Genomic DNA, 16,405 nt, shown 5'->3' with positions numbered 1-16,405 from the left:
GGTAGGTCTATTTATCACAGGAACAGCAATAAGCATAATACAGTGTTCCATAGAGCATAGTATACACTGTAATATATGGATGCATCTAATATTTATATTTTTTTTTCTATAGGATCATTTCCAGAACAATGAGCATTTGCAGTGCTTTGTGTGAAAACAAGGAACCAATAAGAGCAAAGAAAAATGTTAAGACTGCACAGGTCAAAAACAACCCCATGTTCATCACTTAACAATGTGGTTAGTGGTCACTATAAAGATCACATTATCATTATGACCATTTTTCAGGAGAGAGATTGATGGTGATGTCTATGTGAATGTATGGAACTGTTTACTCTGGGCACAAAACAGCCAAAGTCCAGCATATACACACCCCATTGATTTATATGGGAGAACTAGGTATATGCTTTACCATTTCCTGCTAAAAGGGACCATTTAAGTATTATTACATGCCACCCCAATCTCAGAGTGGTGTGAGATTCGAGGGTTCTAGGCACTTAACCCAGGGTTTGGTTTCCTTGGAACGAGGGACAGCGGAGATTGTGGCGTCTTTATGATATTTCCTTTATTTGCACACAAGTACAACCTGGACATATGATGAAGGAGCTCACAGTGTTAACCCCCACTGCTGTTTCTCCCATGGACATGAATTACCACCAGCATTAATTGTACTGTATAAAATACATAAATAGTAGAAATGAAAATAGGAAAGCCTCCTGAGAAAAGTGTCAGGGAACAGGAAGGCCGGCTAAAAGATTAGGAAGAAGTTCTTCACTATCTGCCCAATCGACAATCTAGTTTCATCTAAATAAATAGATGGAGAGTTGGTGATCACATTTGCCTCACTAGAGAGACCATAAGTCAGGTTGTAACCCTAAAGAAACATTAAGGAGGAAGTCCCATTGAAAGCAATTGGGCTTCCAAGTAAGCGTGCATAGGGTTGTGTTGTCATGGTCAAGCACATGCAGAGATCTGCAGCTATAACCTCCAGTTAAATGACCTTGGGTAGCAGAACTGGGAGAGACACTTTGCTTGTAACCACAGAGAGCCACAGCTAGAATAAAAAAGTACATATGAAATACATGATAAGGGAAGATTTTTTGGGGGGGGGGGGTTTAAGGGACATATAAACATTATTTCTTTTTAAAGTTTTTTTGCTTATGCTTAATGTATAATATATGCAGGGCTAAATAGACTGTTGGCCTGACCCATGATTAGGAAGAAGAAGAAGAGTTTGGATTTGATATCCCGCTTTATCACTACCCTAAGGAGTCTCAAAGCGGCTAACAATATCCTTTCCCTTCCTCCCCCACAACAAATACTCTGTGAGGTGAGTGAGGCTGAGAGACTTCAGAAGCTTCATATGGTTTCTCTTGGTCCTTCTCCCCACCCCTGACTGTTGTGGTGCCTCCCTGCTTATGGCAAGTGGGTTACTCATCTCATTTACCATGAGCAGAAGTTATATTTTGCACACACCAGCAGAATCCACACTGGGATAGTTTGCAATGCCACACAAAGCTTGGTTCATCTGGCTTGTTCTGCTCTAATCAGGAGCAGGTCCCACAGGCATAGGAATAAACACAAGACAGATAGCTGCCTACATCAGCCACAAATCCCAGTGACTCAAATGAGTGCATACGATTGTCCTAAATAATTGTGTGTTTTTTAAATGACTGTTCGTTTGTGTTAGCTGGTTTATGGGATGGGTCACTTAAGAGTAGTTTGATTAGCTGCTAGATATAAAGAGTCATTTATTTTTTTGCTGTTTTATAATGCTGTTGTTGGCATTACTTTTATATTCTATTGATTTGTTGTGTTTTAATGGATTGTTGTTTACTATCCTGGGAGCCCTTGGGTTGAAATGCAGGACATAAATTTAAACAACAACCAAAAATTATTATTATTATTATTATTAGTAGTAGTAGTAGTAGTAGTAGTAGTAGTAGTAGTAGCAACAGCAGCTTAGGTGGAATTGTCATCCCTGAAGATTTTCAGGAAAAGACTAGGCAGGGCACCTTGAGTGAGTAATAGCTCAGGTATAGAATGCCTTACCTTGGCATAGGGGTCTGGCCAAGATAAACAGTGCTGTAATATATGTTTCATTGTTTTCCTGGCTCTGATCTTGACACTTGTCTATGATATTTAAATGAGTGGTCATGAAATGACAGTGTGGTTGGAGAGGTTGGGTTAGTTCTTTCCCACTTTTTGCAAGGGTCTTTCTTGTAGCTATAAAAAGCAACAAGGGGGAAAAAAATCAAAAATAAATTGGTGGGCCTTTTTTGTGACTGTTTTTGCATTGTCCATTTGTTTTTGATGTGGTTTATATAAGTTCCATTGGCATAATTTTGGCATAACCATAGTGTTACTGATTAATGAAGACCAACCACAACATCAGGACCAGTGCCAAGTATTAGCGGGTGTATGGGTAAGGTGCTTTCTGGCCTCTCCAGCACTGCCCTGCTGGCCTCCACTGTGGATTTATTAAGAGGCAACAGATCTGACAGCACTGGGGATAGCCTGAGCTGCCATCTTAATTTCTACAGAATGTCTCTTGGCCGTACAATGAGGCACAGAGACATTCTGGGGAGATTAAGATGGTGGTGGCTGCAGCTGCCTCAAATGGTGCTTCTGTTTGGAGGGCTGGGTCATAGTTAACAAAAATTAAGGTGGAAGGAGCAGGCCCTCTAGGATCTCCCCTTCCTTTTTGATGTTTATTTGGAATCTGACCCACAGCCAAGCACATCAGGGTACCAGAGATGTGGAAGACTGAGAACCAACATTGCCACCATTCATGTCAGTCTGGTAAGTGCTGCTGCTTTTTAAAGGGGGTTTCCAAGGGTTTCCAGAGGTTTAGAGGGTGTTTACTGGCCTCTTAGATGGTGTTCCCCACTATACACAATTCCACGTATACATGCAGTACTTGGTAACATAACCCCCATGTAACTGGGGAGACACCTGTAGATGAACACTTCATCTTATTGCTTTTGCTTATTGTGGGACCTGCCCTTCCACATGGTCCATTGGCCCATGAATGTGCATCCCTTCCCATCTGCTATCTGACCTTTCTTTGTTTGCCGTTTATGTTTCAATATTTAAGGGAGAATGAATGTGAAATAATTTTGCAAGACAGGCACCTGGCATCTCCATCGTTCTTGGAAGTAAATATTTGATTTAAATGGAACTTACTTTCAAGTAAATGGGCTTAGGATGTAGATCGTAGTACATTATATTATTGTAGTCTAGAGACAGCCTTATGTGATGGATGATGCGAAAGGCCGCAGAATCTAGCAACAATAGCCAAATTGTTTTTAAAGCTGCAAATAAGGCACAGTTCACTCTTCAGACTTAAATTTGTGTAATTCACAGTGTTTGTTTCTTTTACTGCATGAGTAATGTGTAATCTGCATGTATGATTGGGAATACCTTTTTCATCTGAGTGCACTCCATTTTGATTTGTGTACCTCTGGGGTGCCTAACAATGAAGATGCCAGTTGCGAGGAGAGGAAGAGGTTTGCTGAATCACAAAGAGCAGACTTTATCAGGAAAACCTAACAATGTGTTATACTTTACTAAAGTAAGCCCTGTGTGGCCAGCTGGAACTTTGAAATTTACCGGAAGCCACTGGGACAGTTAAATCACAATAGAACTTATTTTTAATGAAGTTTTCTGAAATGGCACATGACTACATAATCACCACAACAGAAATCTGTTTAGCTGGTGTATAAAGGAAAGGCATACTAAAGCTTTGACAAGGAATGGAACACACTTCTAGAAGTCTGTAAAGTGGAAGGTACCTCCAGATGACCTGCTATTGAGCATCCACACCTGATTTCCTTGCACCAAGTTTACGCAGAGGTTATACTATGTTTGGTCTTTATTGAGTGTTTGTTTTGATTTTGTTAGCAGGGAGGAGGTTATACAACAATGAGCATTCATCCAGGTTTTCTTGTCTGATTTTTCTAATGTCCTCATCAGTCACTCATTCATTCCATACTTTTTGGTACATTGCCCCACATTCATTCATTCCACACGTTTTGGTACATTTGCAGTTAGGAAACTAACTGGAAAAGTTTGCTTCTCCCCAAAGTAGATTTGTTTTATCCAGGTGACAGAGTGCTTTAATCCACTTCCTAAGTTGCCATTATACATTTGGATCCCTTTCATAAAATACAGATGGTTTGGAGGCAACCTGAAGTGATCAAGAAATTCAAGCAACTGTGGGTGCTTCCAAACTGCAGCTATTTTCAGGAGGGATTTGATTACAAACTGGCAAAGTCAGGCTGCGGTTGGGAGGTCTTGTGCAACAAAAACACCTCTGCAAAAGATCGGGCTTCCTGAGATAAGGTAAGTTATGGGGAAATGCACTGGAAAGTGTGAGATAACACTTGCTTTGAGGCAACATCATCTAACCTCCCTGCAAACAAATGAATGTTCATTAAATAGCCAACTTCATCTAATCTCCTTGGAAACAAATCAGGATGAAGGCTCAGTTTCCTGGAATCACCATGTAAAAAGCAAAGGAAGAGATGATGCAATATTCTGTGACCTGGTGTTGCCAACACCGAATAGCTCCATGTTTCTTCAACAAGTGTTTTTGTATGTAGATATGCTTACAAGTGTGTATGCAAGTATCTATTTGCTTCTCACCTTTGGCTTGGTTGAGAACCAGTTCACATGGACACTGCCATATCTCTTGCTATGATTTCAACCAATCCCAATCAGTCTGTTAGGCAGGAAAGTCACACAGATAGGAATACAAATGCGGCCATTATAAATCCTTCTTGTGCTACAATTTTCATCATGAGAAGGACATGCAGTAGCATTCCTTTGAACAGAACCATAACACAGGAAGCAGACATGACCAGCCTTAACCTCACTATAAGAGGAGACAAATTAAGAGGTTTAGTGAACAAGCCTTTATTTATAAGGGGAATTAGCGGCAGGCTAAAGAGGCTGCAATACTATCACTCTCATCCTTGTGCATATGTGGTTCAGTTTAGAAATTGCCAATTCCATTTTGGTTTCACCATTGTTGAAAAATATTTTTGGTTGCACTTTCAACAGCTGCCTCAAGAACTTTCACCATTGTTCCTCATCAAATGTCAACAGGAAACTCTCAAGCTCACCAGAAATTCAGCTCAGTCTCAATTTTCTTTATTGTTACAATTCTAACCTCCCAGTTTTAGATCTTACATCAAGGCCACAGTCTGGAAGAATGACGTTGCTGAAGCTAAGCAGACCTGGGTCTGGTTAGTCCCTGTAGAGAAAATTGCATGGGAACATCATGTGCACTGCCTTAATCACCTTTGCAGGAAAAGAGTAGGATATAAATATACAATACATCAATAAGAAACACATTGCTACTGCATTACAGGCTGCACCGGTTAGATACTCCTGCTTTTTGAGACCAAACATCCAGTTCCACAGGATCCAGCTTAAACATGTTCAAAGGCTGAAGGTAGGCACCAAAGGCTTGTGGAAGGTCTCTGGTGCTAGATGGGTCAAATTTGTGTAGGCTGTGGTTAGCGGACACAGTGCCTTGATGATGATCAGGGATGCCTAGGGTCACCCTAGGCCCCTAATTATTTCTGAACCTAATCTACCTCACAGTGTTGTTTTGAAGAAAGGATGGACACATCCCTAAGCACCTTGGAGGAGGAAAGGCAGGATAAAATATAATACATTAGTAATGCTGAGAATTCAGGGTCTTCCCACCTGTATAATTATCACCATATTTATGAGAGCACTCTCTTAGGAACAGAAATCATACCACAGAAAACGTCTCAAAACTTTGCTGTTTTCATCCCCGCCCCCCCGCTTTGTTCTATGAAAAGTTTGCTCTTGAATGTAATTCCCTCTTTTGAATTCAGCATGCCCCCGCCACAATAATTTGAAAGAAACAAAGGCCAGACTAAGATGACCTGGGTAATAGGCACCTTCTATATGACTCCACAAGCAGCCTCCATCCCTGCCTGAGTTACTTGCTTTCCCCAAAACAATGATTGAATTAATCATATCCAGATGTCACCCGAGAAGTATGTGCACCTGATCTCCAAATGGCCTATTTATCACTGTACTAATGGAGACATTCAGCACATTGCGAACAAGTGCCTCACTTTTCCATTTCCTGGAGGTATAGCAGATATGCTGTGTGCATTTCCTAACACCTTTCAATGGATTTCAAATATGGCTATTGACTTAGGACCACTTTGGATGTCACGACCATCTTGAGGAAACCTGTGTACAGAGAAACATGAGTAGCATAAAAGCTTCCCTGCTAGACGTACACACACACATATGTTCCCTGTATTCCCACATGTGGTGCTTTCTCATGTGGCTTTTACAGCTCCCCCATCCCTACCCCACTGATTGTTTTTTGTGCAGAGTACAGAACAAAATGAAACCATCAGGAGTTACCTCGGCATGTGCTATTTTCAAAAAAAGGCAGAAAAACAATTCAAGTGGAGCACAGTCAGGGAGCAATCGTCAGCACGAAATGAGATCTTGGTTTTCCATTTCATCTGCAGAGAGAAAACACAGCAGAACTGGCATGTCCACATTGTCCATACATTATGAAATCCATATATACTGAGAAATAAAACAGATTCATTCTGCATAGGTTTTCCCCACCTCCCCCTTGGAAATGGGAAACACAAAGCGTTCAACTGGAGAAAATAACAAGAGCTTGTTGGATCACCATGGAGGCAGAACATAGCCATTGTAGCTAGTAGCTGTTGATAGTCTTAGCTTCCATGCATTTGTCCAATGCACTTCTGAAGCCATCCAAGTTGGTGGCCATTAATGGAGAGCCATTGTAGATTTCTTGAGAGTAGACCATATTGGCTATTCTGTCATAGTAGGCAGCTGGATGGGCAACCAGCCCTGCAGGTGGCAGATTTGGGTGGGCCACAATCCACCTGAGCCAAGCGACTCTGTGTGTGTGGCTCATGAGAAGGCCAGGCCTGCTTATCCTCTGCATGTTGAATGAGATGTAATTCCCACTGAGTTCAATAGTGTTTCCATTTAAGTGAATGTGTATGAAATTGCAGCCTAAATCTTTAAAATCATATCATCTTGCAAAAAGCCAGCTGCAACCAGAAGTTTTTGTTGTGAGAACAGTTCTAGACTCTGTTTTTATTTAAATAAAATCCTTTCCATTTAAGAATGTGTTGTGTGCGGCTGAATGAGTGAATTTTTATAATATCCTACCAGGATGTGGATGGGTTGTTTGAATGAAAAGGGTAGGTGGGTGGAACGCAAGATACATGGCTTCATTTCCTTGCTTGGCCACAGTCGCTCTTTAATTTATCTCATAAAACCCCAATATCCCTACTCATAATTAAGTGGGATTAATACTTCTCTGCTGCAATGGAGCCCTAGTTAAGAAGGTTGTTTTGAGCATGAAATGTAATAGAAATTGCTAGGTGCTGAGATATTATAGTAATGAGGGAGACTGTAGTAGTTCCATGCTCCTCTTCACTCCAGAGATGTCAGAAAGGCCTGTGGGGGAGAGCATAGCCAGTCTTAAAAACATCAACAGGGGCAAATCTTCCCTATACTGCCTGCAGACCAGACAAGGTGGCCAAGTGTCCTACTATACAGAGGACAGCACTTTATCTGAAGGACTTTTAGAGCACAATTTTCTCTTTCAAGGTTGGGGAACTACATTCCCTTTCTGAGCAACTTTCAGAGGGACACATTCCCATTGTGGGCAGGGTCTGAGACAAAAGTGGGAAGATTTTACCTCTGTACAGTAGGCTAGTTTATTTTCTTTCTGCCATACAGACAAGCAAGAGGCATTATCAAATGTGTCAAGGACACATTCTAGCATGGCTAAAGCATTTGAGGAGAGATGGGGGGCAGTGGCAATAAAGAGTGTGACCTAGGGAGAGTGACCTGTGACCTGAGGGGCCTGACCTAACCCCTGACGGCCAAGGAGAGAGTCCTGGAGAGTTGCACCCAGCCTCTGGTTCTGAGCTTTCCTGCCCCTGATCTAAACCAACCAATTCAGCATCTTCTATCTCCAGAGTGCCCACCATTCAAAACAGTCAAAAAACATGAGCTCCAGATTGAGTATAGCTGTCTTCTTGTAATCCATTTGGTAAACATTAGGAATAGAGTTGCCAGAGGTAGCAATAAATTCTTTCTTTTTCTTTTTTACATTTATACTTGAAGGTTAATGTGTAACATCTCAAGCAATGGCACTTTTTTTTCGTTTAGCCAAAATTACAACAACCCCAAGTCTGTTTAAAATTTGGAATAGGTTCCTGAACCATTCAGAAAAGCCTTCCCTGGTGTATTCCACCACTGTTAAGGTTGCTCTTTACTGATGTTTCCACCTTCATTTCAAGAGAATGAAATGGCAGCCTGTCTATCACATGATGACTGAAAGCAGCAGTAAACTGAGACTGGAACAGAAGTACAATCCACAAGGGAAGCTCCACTACGGGTTTAATGTATTCCCCCCAGAAATCACAAAAGTCTTCCAGGGTCTTTTGTGTTTATCGTTAAAGATCTACAACATTTATGTGACTAAAGGCACCTGTGTAGTTTATATTTTGTTGTTACATAGAGACATTTCATAAGCGCAGACAGAAAATAGCAAGTTACCATTCCTAGGGCTTGCAACCAGGGACGGAAATGTAAATGCAGCGGCAGAGTGACTTTGGCATATTCTTAATTATGTTGGCACACTTTTGTATTGATTTTTGCTCTGTTAATTACTAAAGTATCAATATGTTGTAAAATACCATGCATTCATTATCTTTGCTTGCAGTCCATTTAAATAATTACAAAAAAAATCCAACTCCCCACCCTACCCCCACACCTCCGTCAGCGCTACCAATGAAGCGGTAATGTACTTACTTTCCCCCCCTTTCTAGGCACACTTCATTACACAAAACATTTATTTCAGTCCGTGTATTGTTCAGAATCCTCTTTCCAGTAATAAGCGCACTGCATATTTTTTTTTCCTGGGTTGGTGTTTGTAGAGCCCTTGTAAATAACGCATGCATATTGAGAACTCCTCTGCACTTTCTCGTCTTTGAACGCAATTAGAAATGGTTATGTTTTTAAATCACCTGGGATTTCACATTCCCCCCCTCCAATTACTAGAGAATCTTCCCCTCTTTACTTACAGCCTTAGAGGATCTTTGTGGAGTAGCCAAGTGTCTGAATTTTGAAAGAAAAAGCTAGCTGGAAGAAGGGAACAAAGTAGTAATCATGATACAATATGAAAAAGGATATTAAAATGAGCTGGAAAAGCAGCGGCAATCATCCTGCTCTTGAGAAATACAGGAGCATCAGGAAGCTGGTCCACACAATGCAGCACCCACGTATAAGAGAGCACATAACAAACCAACTTGCACAAAAGATGCTACTTAGCAGCTTGCCTCTTCTTACCTCCAGGAAACCTTTCCCACATTGATCTGTCTCCCGGGGACTTACAGTGCTTTCTTTGCACAGCATCCTCGGGCATGGTCAATTATTCAGGAGTGGGGAACCTTTTTGATCTTAAGCACTACCTGCGACAGTGTAGGGGTGGGCTGCAGGCCAGTGGGTGTGGCCAGAGCTGCTGGTGGGTGTGGCCTTGGGGCACGCCCACACATTCCACCTTCCTCTCTCTCACACACATTCATCCTCTCTCACTGGGTGAGAGGTGGTAGCAGGTGGTTGCATTGAGCACATGGAAGGCCTGTGAGGGCCACACATGCAGGGTGCAGGGTACCCACAGTGTGTTGCCAGGCCAAATTTTCTGAACAATTGTGTTGGGGCTATTTCTCTCAGCAACTCAGAGCACCCTCTGCAAGGCACCTGACACTCACCTGTGATTGTGGGAGGAGATGGGCAAAAGTCCAGGCAGCTTGTCAGCCATCTTTTTTTACCAAGGGTAAGCTAAGGAACATGAACATGAACTCTCCTTCCTTGGACGTTTTTAAGCAGAGGTTGGTTGACCTCTGCCGTGTGTTATTTAGTTGATGATTCCTGCATCACAGGGGGCTGGAATAGATGATCCTCACAATCATTTCCAACTCTACAGTTCTATGATTCTATGAAATCTGATGGGATAAATCCCATTCCTGCATCCAAATTACATTTCTTGGCCAGGCCATTTATGTACCAGAAAGACTGAACACAAAGACTTGACTAGAGATGGCAAGGGAAGATGAGGCACTGAGAGAGAGAAAGGACATTCTGCCAATTTAAAATTTGCCAGGGGGAAGGGTGGGGGGAAGCCTCTCTGCAGAAGGGGGCAGGTTGTCTCAAAGTTACTAATGCAATTGGTTCTGCATGTTTACGTGTTGTCTAGCAGTTAACATTGTCCACTGAGTGTGCAAAGGAAGTACTTCTTTAAATGTGCATATGATATGGATCATTGACCTTCGACAGTGGGACGGTGGAAGCAACTGCCCATTTGTCTGGAAAATGTTAAGATCACATTAGACAGTTTTACATTCTAGCAGCAGTCCATTATTATCAATCACTGGGCAATTCAAGTCTCTCTGCAGTAGGTTCTCACCACCAGTTCCTTTTAGAAAGCAAATATAGGAAAGGTGAAGGACATGAGGCAATAATAATGTTTTTATTTTGTGTGCTATGTTTAAACATCTTTATATTTTTGAGCGTTCTCACTCACAAAACAGCTGCAATCCTGAATCTGCAGACTTGGTTGTGGAGAAATTATGACCAGCTAAGCCTATTGGCCATTATCCCAAGAAAAGTGTCCGAAGTTACAGTTCACAGTAAAGGAGGCTGCCAAATGGCAATGCATTCCTTTTCTACTCTATAGTGATTGACCTTATAGACTAGATTGGAATAAGTCAGGAAACAAAGCATTTGGGGATTGGGGGATCCCAGGGGGAACTCTAAGCTGTTAACAGGAAGGTCTATGCTTCACATTTTGGGAAGGTAAAATATTTTACTGATGTTTGGGGGCAGGGAAATGTTATGGATATAGCACACCTGAGAAATGATATGATTCACTGGGCATGTGCCATACACACAAAGTTTGGAACCAGCTTTGTGTGTACGATAGCTTGGTTCTTGACCAAACTCCAAAGACAGTCCATTCCCCCACCCGATCTTTTCCCACCCTGCTCCCGCTATCACAGTGGTACTTATTTCTCCGGCTTCTGCCTTTGCATGTTGGGTCTAGCTCCTCCTGTGCAGTTTTAAGGGCAAGGTGAGAGAGGGCAGGAAAACAGAGAAGCAGGTAAGAGGGAGAGGAAGCTCTCAGTAACACCGAGTCTCCCAGTTGCTCATGCTGACCAGCAAGCCAGTCTGATCCAGAAGTATTTTATAAGACTCAATGGTATATCATCTGCTCTGCTCAGGCCTGACTTATTGGTACAAGGAGGCTTAATTGAATGGTATCACTCAAATTCATTCCTTTGCCCACCACAGCTGTATGATTCTGGCACATGAGTTGAAGCCTCACTGGAGACTCCTTAATTCACCCATTCAAGACTTGCCATGGGCTCACTGCACTACTGTGCATATTTGCCATTGTGGGTACTTCCTCACAGATTCTGAACTCAGGTAAGGATACCCAAGAACAAAATAATATACACACAGCTCATCAATGGCTTGTGTGTGTGTGTTTGGTAGTCCCCATTGAAATATATGGGAGCTGGTGCAACAATATTTACATCTGTGTCATGATGTTGTACACATTAATACCTATGGGACAGCTTAAATAATACATTGCATGTATTTTGGAAGTAGGGTGTTGGAACAAAGAGAAATAGCAAATATTGATGTGTTCAATCTTATAACCATATAAATCATCTGTTTATTGCCATTTGCACACCCACGAGTGTAAATGAAATTTAGCACAACATGGCAGTATATTGATCAAAAAGCCAGAGGTAATGCAACAGGTAATGCAGTGTAAAAGAAATGTTAGAAACCAGGAAAGAAGTGCTAGCGTGATAGCCAAGAAACCTAATACAAAAACCCAGGAATTATACATATGGATTTTTCATCTGTTCACAATGTATGTCCAAACACTTTCAGGAATAAAAAGAAAGAACTTTTAGTCTGACAATTACTTATGTAGTCCTGTTTCTTCAAAGAACATCAACAAAAGATCGTCAACAGAAAAAGCTAGCAAATCTTCAGACCGTCAGTGTTTCTTCCTTGCTAGAAAAACAATTGAGGAGATTAATTAAGTAATAAACCTTCCCATAATCACCACTATAAACATGAGTAATGACAGACCCAACTTCTGATTTCACCTCTGCACTCCACATCTCGGCTTCATTATCTCTCTCCCCCCCACCCCCCAGCGCTTCACCTTCTCCTCCATCCTCTGGAGCCCTGGATAAAATTCTCCATTTTTAATCTAGTTTTTAAAATCACCTGAAGACTTCAGTAATTTTGAGCGATACCCACTACATTAGCAGTGCACTCCTCCTATGTATGTCCACTCAGCAGTAAATCCCATTAAATTCACAGAGATTTATTTCCTCAGTGCTGCAATCCTACACTCACTCACTTGGGAGCAGGGGTGTTGCTGGAAGTGCTGTGCCAAAAAATCATTCTGTGTCCCTCCCCCCTCAACTATTCCCCAACAATTAATTCAGCAAGTAATTGCATGTGAAAATTATCTAGTTGAAATTTTGTATAAATTCTCATGAGTGTGAGGGTTTTTGGGGTTTGGTGGGTTTTTTTTAACCTTTAGCTTAATTTTAAGGTGACCAAGTTGTGTTTGTGAATGTCCTTTCTTTCCTTCTACAAATAAAGTCTCCAATGGGCAGTACCCTACAGCCTTCCTGGGTGCCTGCAGTTCCTGAAAACCTCATGACAACCTCAGCTGGGCTTTATTAGCAGCATGGGAGGATTGGTAGGCTACTTATACTGTGCCTAATGAGTGCAGCGAACTCAGACGCTCAGTAGTCAGCCTCCCCCGCAGCTTCCTGTTCTTAGGGGAAAACACCACAAGTTAACTTCTCCCATGGAGCTTTTTAGATCAGTAGGTGTAGGCAGCCAGGGAGGCTGCAGAGTGCTGGAGAAAGCTTTAATGGAGTGGGAAACACACAGACCACAACCTCAAACCTGCACCCATCAAAATTCTAAAGAAATTTTAAAGTGCCCAGGGATTGAGACTGAAAAATGGAAGCATGTTTTCCAGGAGAAGAAAAGTTTTGAGAAGCTGGAGTATAGGCACAGGCACTTGAAGGATTTCAAACACAGGACCATTACACAAATTTGCATAAAGGCTGTCTCAGAGCTAATTAAGATGATGGGCAGCTCTGGTCTTTTTTCACTGGTCTTCCTCTCCAGTGCTACAAAATAATTTTTTGACACCCCTCTACCAAATACTACAAGGCTCTGATGCTATGCTGTGTGACAGCCTGTGACCTACACATATCTAATGATTATGTTTATCCATGGTACACATATTCTATGTTTTTTTTGGACATTGGGAGTTCTTTTTTGGTCTGTTGTGGTTGTGGCTAATCGTCTCATCTGACTCCTAAGCATTTTTTCTCTCCCACCCCAAGTCCAAGTTATTTAAACAGTAAAAAAAAGTTTAAGCATAATTTCTGGGGTGGTTGGAACCCAGTCCCCTTCTGTGCTTGCAAATCTCTCCCTCCCTGTTCATCAGATTGATTTGGACAGATCAGCCTGGCTGGTGTGAGGAGAGGGGCAAGGGGGTGGAGAGTAGTTTGGGTGTGCGTCTTCTGGTGTGAGTCCTATATAGGGAAGGGGGAGAAACTGCATTTAAATTTTCACTTTCTGGAAAAAAAACAAAGAACTGAACAACATTATAACTGAAACCCAGCTACCCTTGCAAAATTGCACTTCTTCAAATTTTGCAATTCACTTCTCAGCTAAGCAATGTGTTGAAAATGCATATACATGGGTATAAAAAAACCATACAAAAAAGCATTCTGTTAGGAGAAATTGCTTTGCAAAAACATGTATATTAGGCAAAATTGAATACAAGTTTATTTGTAAAAATGCACCTTTAAAATGTTGGTGAATTTCCATGGGGATTTTTTTCTTTCTTTCAAAAATGGCACACAAACTGATGTGAAAATGTGGAGAGCTAAGTTTTTAACTAGAAAAATGGGAAACAAGGAGAATTGAAATTGACAGGTCTATCTATCCCTAGCTCTAGCGCATCAAAACTTTTCAAAAGTGTGGTATATCGGTCCTGCTGATAAGATTCTGTATGCATAATGCATACATAAAAGTGCGACTCTTGTCTCAGATTACAAAGGAGAGCTGCAGTTTTATGCATGCGTATGTAATCTTTAAATATTTGCCTTATATAAAGGGCCTGTATATCAACACAGAGATCAAGCTGGAGAGAGTGGCTCTTTATTTCGTCAGGAAGAGCCGTTTTTTTAAACAGGCTTCATTTCCACTGAATAAACCAGCAGGTGATCTCTTATGCATCTGTTTTCCCTTGATCTTACTGTGTGAGCGACACTTGCTTTACACTAGCATTAACTGTCAAAATATTATTTAGCTACTGTATGCCTTCTAGAGCAAGCTTTATTAATAAAAAAAAGTAAAGGAAATGTAGTGATAATTGAATCTCTTTATAGTCACCATGTAACAGAAAGGGAGGAAGATGGTTTCTGACCTTAGGGGAAAACATCTGGATTTCCTCTTTGCCCCCAAGATCATGTCCTCTCCCTTACACTATAATCACTTTGATTCACAATACCTCAGAGGGAGATAAAATTTGCAATGTGTGCATATGATCACAGAAACGCAACAGCATTCCTCCATTTCTGTCTTCCTTCCTTCTTCTTCTTCTTGAATCCCTACAGGAATCACATTAAATAAATATATAGCAAGCTGCAGTGTCACAACAAGTAGATGTACAATTATGAGGCCTAATACCCAAAGGAAATCAACCCGAGACTTATTAATATCCAGACCCTACAAAAGACAACTGTCAGACAATTGGTCAACAAGGTACATCGTATCTGTTAGATACTGACTAACCCATTATGATCTTTATGGAGTGTCCTTTTGGGGTCTAGATCTTCAAATATGAGTTGGAAGACCCTTTCCTTTTATTAGTTGCTAAGCTCTTTATACTTTTACCATATTGCAGCAGGTTAGAAGTCTGAGCTTTATTGTCTTATGTTATTGAAAATCCAGATTCCCTCAGCCTTCTCCCTCAGGTCAAGATTTGTCTGCGAATACATTCTCATTTCTCCATGTACAAAGGCTGTCTGGAGAGAGGCAGAAAAAGATTATGACTGTAATATACTTAAATCCAATTTATTTGCCTGACTAGAAACTTCCACACTTCACAATTGCTTCCTACAGAAGATTTTGTACTTAATTCTTTCTTGGCAGTAAAGAGCAAGCCCGATTCAGCTCATCTGACAGATATATACATGACACACACACACACACACCTGAGCCAAATGGAAGAGCCCTGGAAGAGATGGGTGAAAATAGCAAATTTGCACATTTACCTGTATGTGTTCACACTTTATTTTAATTTAAGTATGATTAATTTGCATGGTAGAAATAGCTCTTTAAAGCTCACGTGAAAAGCTGGCATGATGGTGAGAGGGATGGCTTTTTAACTAGATAACCCGACACCTGACACAAAGGAATTTCATACAGATGTACAATTGTTTGCATTGTAACCGAACACAAACCCCTTTTCATCTATTTTATAATGCAATACTCTTGTTATTGCTGAATCTTCACTATGCCTTAAAGGAGTGCATCTATATTACCTGCATTACCTGCATTACATCCTGGGGGGAGGAAGAAAAGAAAAGTGGGTGAGGTGGTTTGAAAAGGAGTCACCTGTCAAGAGCACTGGACCTCAAACTGGGCTTGCAGAACTGTTTGGAAGCAGTCGCTGCTCCTCATGGATCTGAACCATAAGGAACAATAAACCAGTAGCCTTGTTGGCTGAGAGCCTCCACTTCTTAGGTTACTAACCTATATGCAACAAGCCAGCAATATGCTGCCTTTGGGGGGGGCAGCCTGGTGTGCAATTGTTCTGTCCTGGTTGTTTATAGTCTGTGTCCTTAGCCTTTCTGTTTCCCTGGCTCTTCACCTTCTTCTGTCTCTTTCCATTTGAAATTATTTGCTGCATGGAGGATGTGCCCACAGCCAGTCACCTGATATGGTACTGGACCTGTTCATGCCTGGACACACAGTGAGACCTGAACCAACAAGAAACAATCCCAAGCTAGGCGTTGGCACAAGCCAAGCTGGATGACAGACTGCAATCCTATGGAGTCACTTACATTAACACCTCAAAGGGGAGGGAGGAAGAACCCTGACTATTTTTGGGTTTGGCATCCCAGTCAGCTTGTGATGGATGAACTCTCTTGCCTTGTCCAAAAAAAGGTCTTCTGCTACCAACTTAAAATGCAAAAGGTAAGAAACTGGGCTCTTTCAATAACCAGATTGGTTT

General features: G+C 41.4%; 1 long non-coding RNA gene across 1 annotated transcript; it reads right to left on the bottom strand.

The window, feature by feature from the left end:
- Window positions 1-5,135: 5,135 nt before the first annotated feature.
- LOC310845230 lies at window positions 5,136-15,754 on the bottom strand. Its single transcript, XR_014564584.1, has 4 exons — window positions 14,678-15,754; window positions 12,048-12,138; window positions 6,415-6,518; window positions 5,136-6,234 (listed from the first exon to the last, which is right to left on the bottom strand). It is a non-coding gene; the product is annotated as an uncharacterized lncRNA (long non-coding RNA).
- Window positions 15,755-16,405: the final 651 nt, after the last annotated feature.

This window comes from Podarcis gaigeae (genome assembly GCF_964106915.1).
Source record: "Podarcis gaigeae genome assembly, chromosome: 5".
Lineage (NCBI taxonomy): Eukaryota > Metazoa > Chordata > Lepidosauria > Squamata > Lacertidae > Podarcis > Podarcis gaigeae.
The sequence above is the reverse complement of the archived record's forward strand: the minus strand, read 5'-3'. Positions and strand labels throughout refer to the sequence as shown.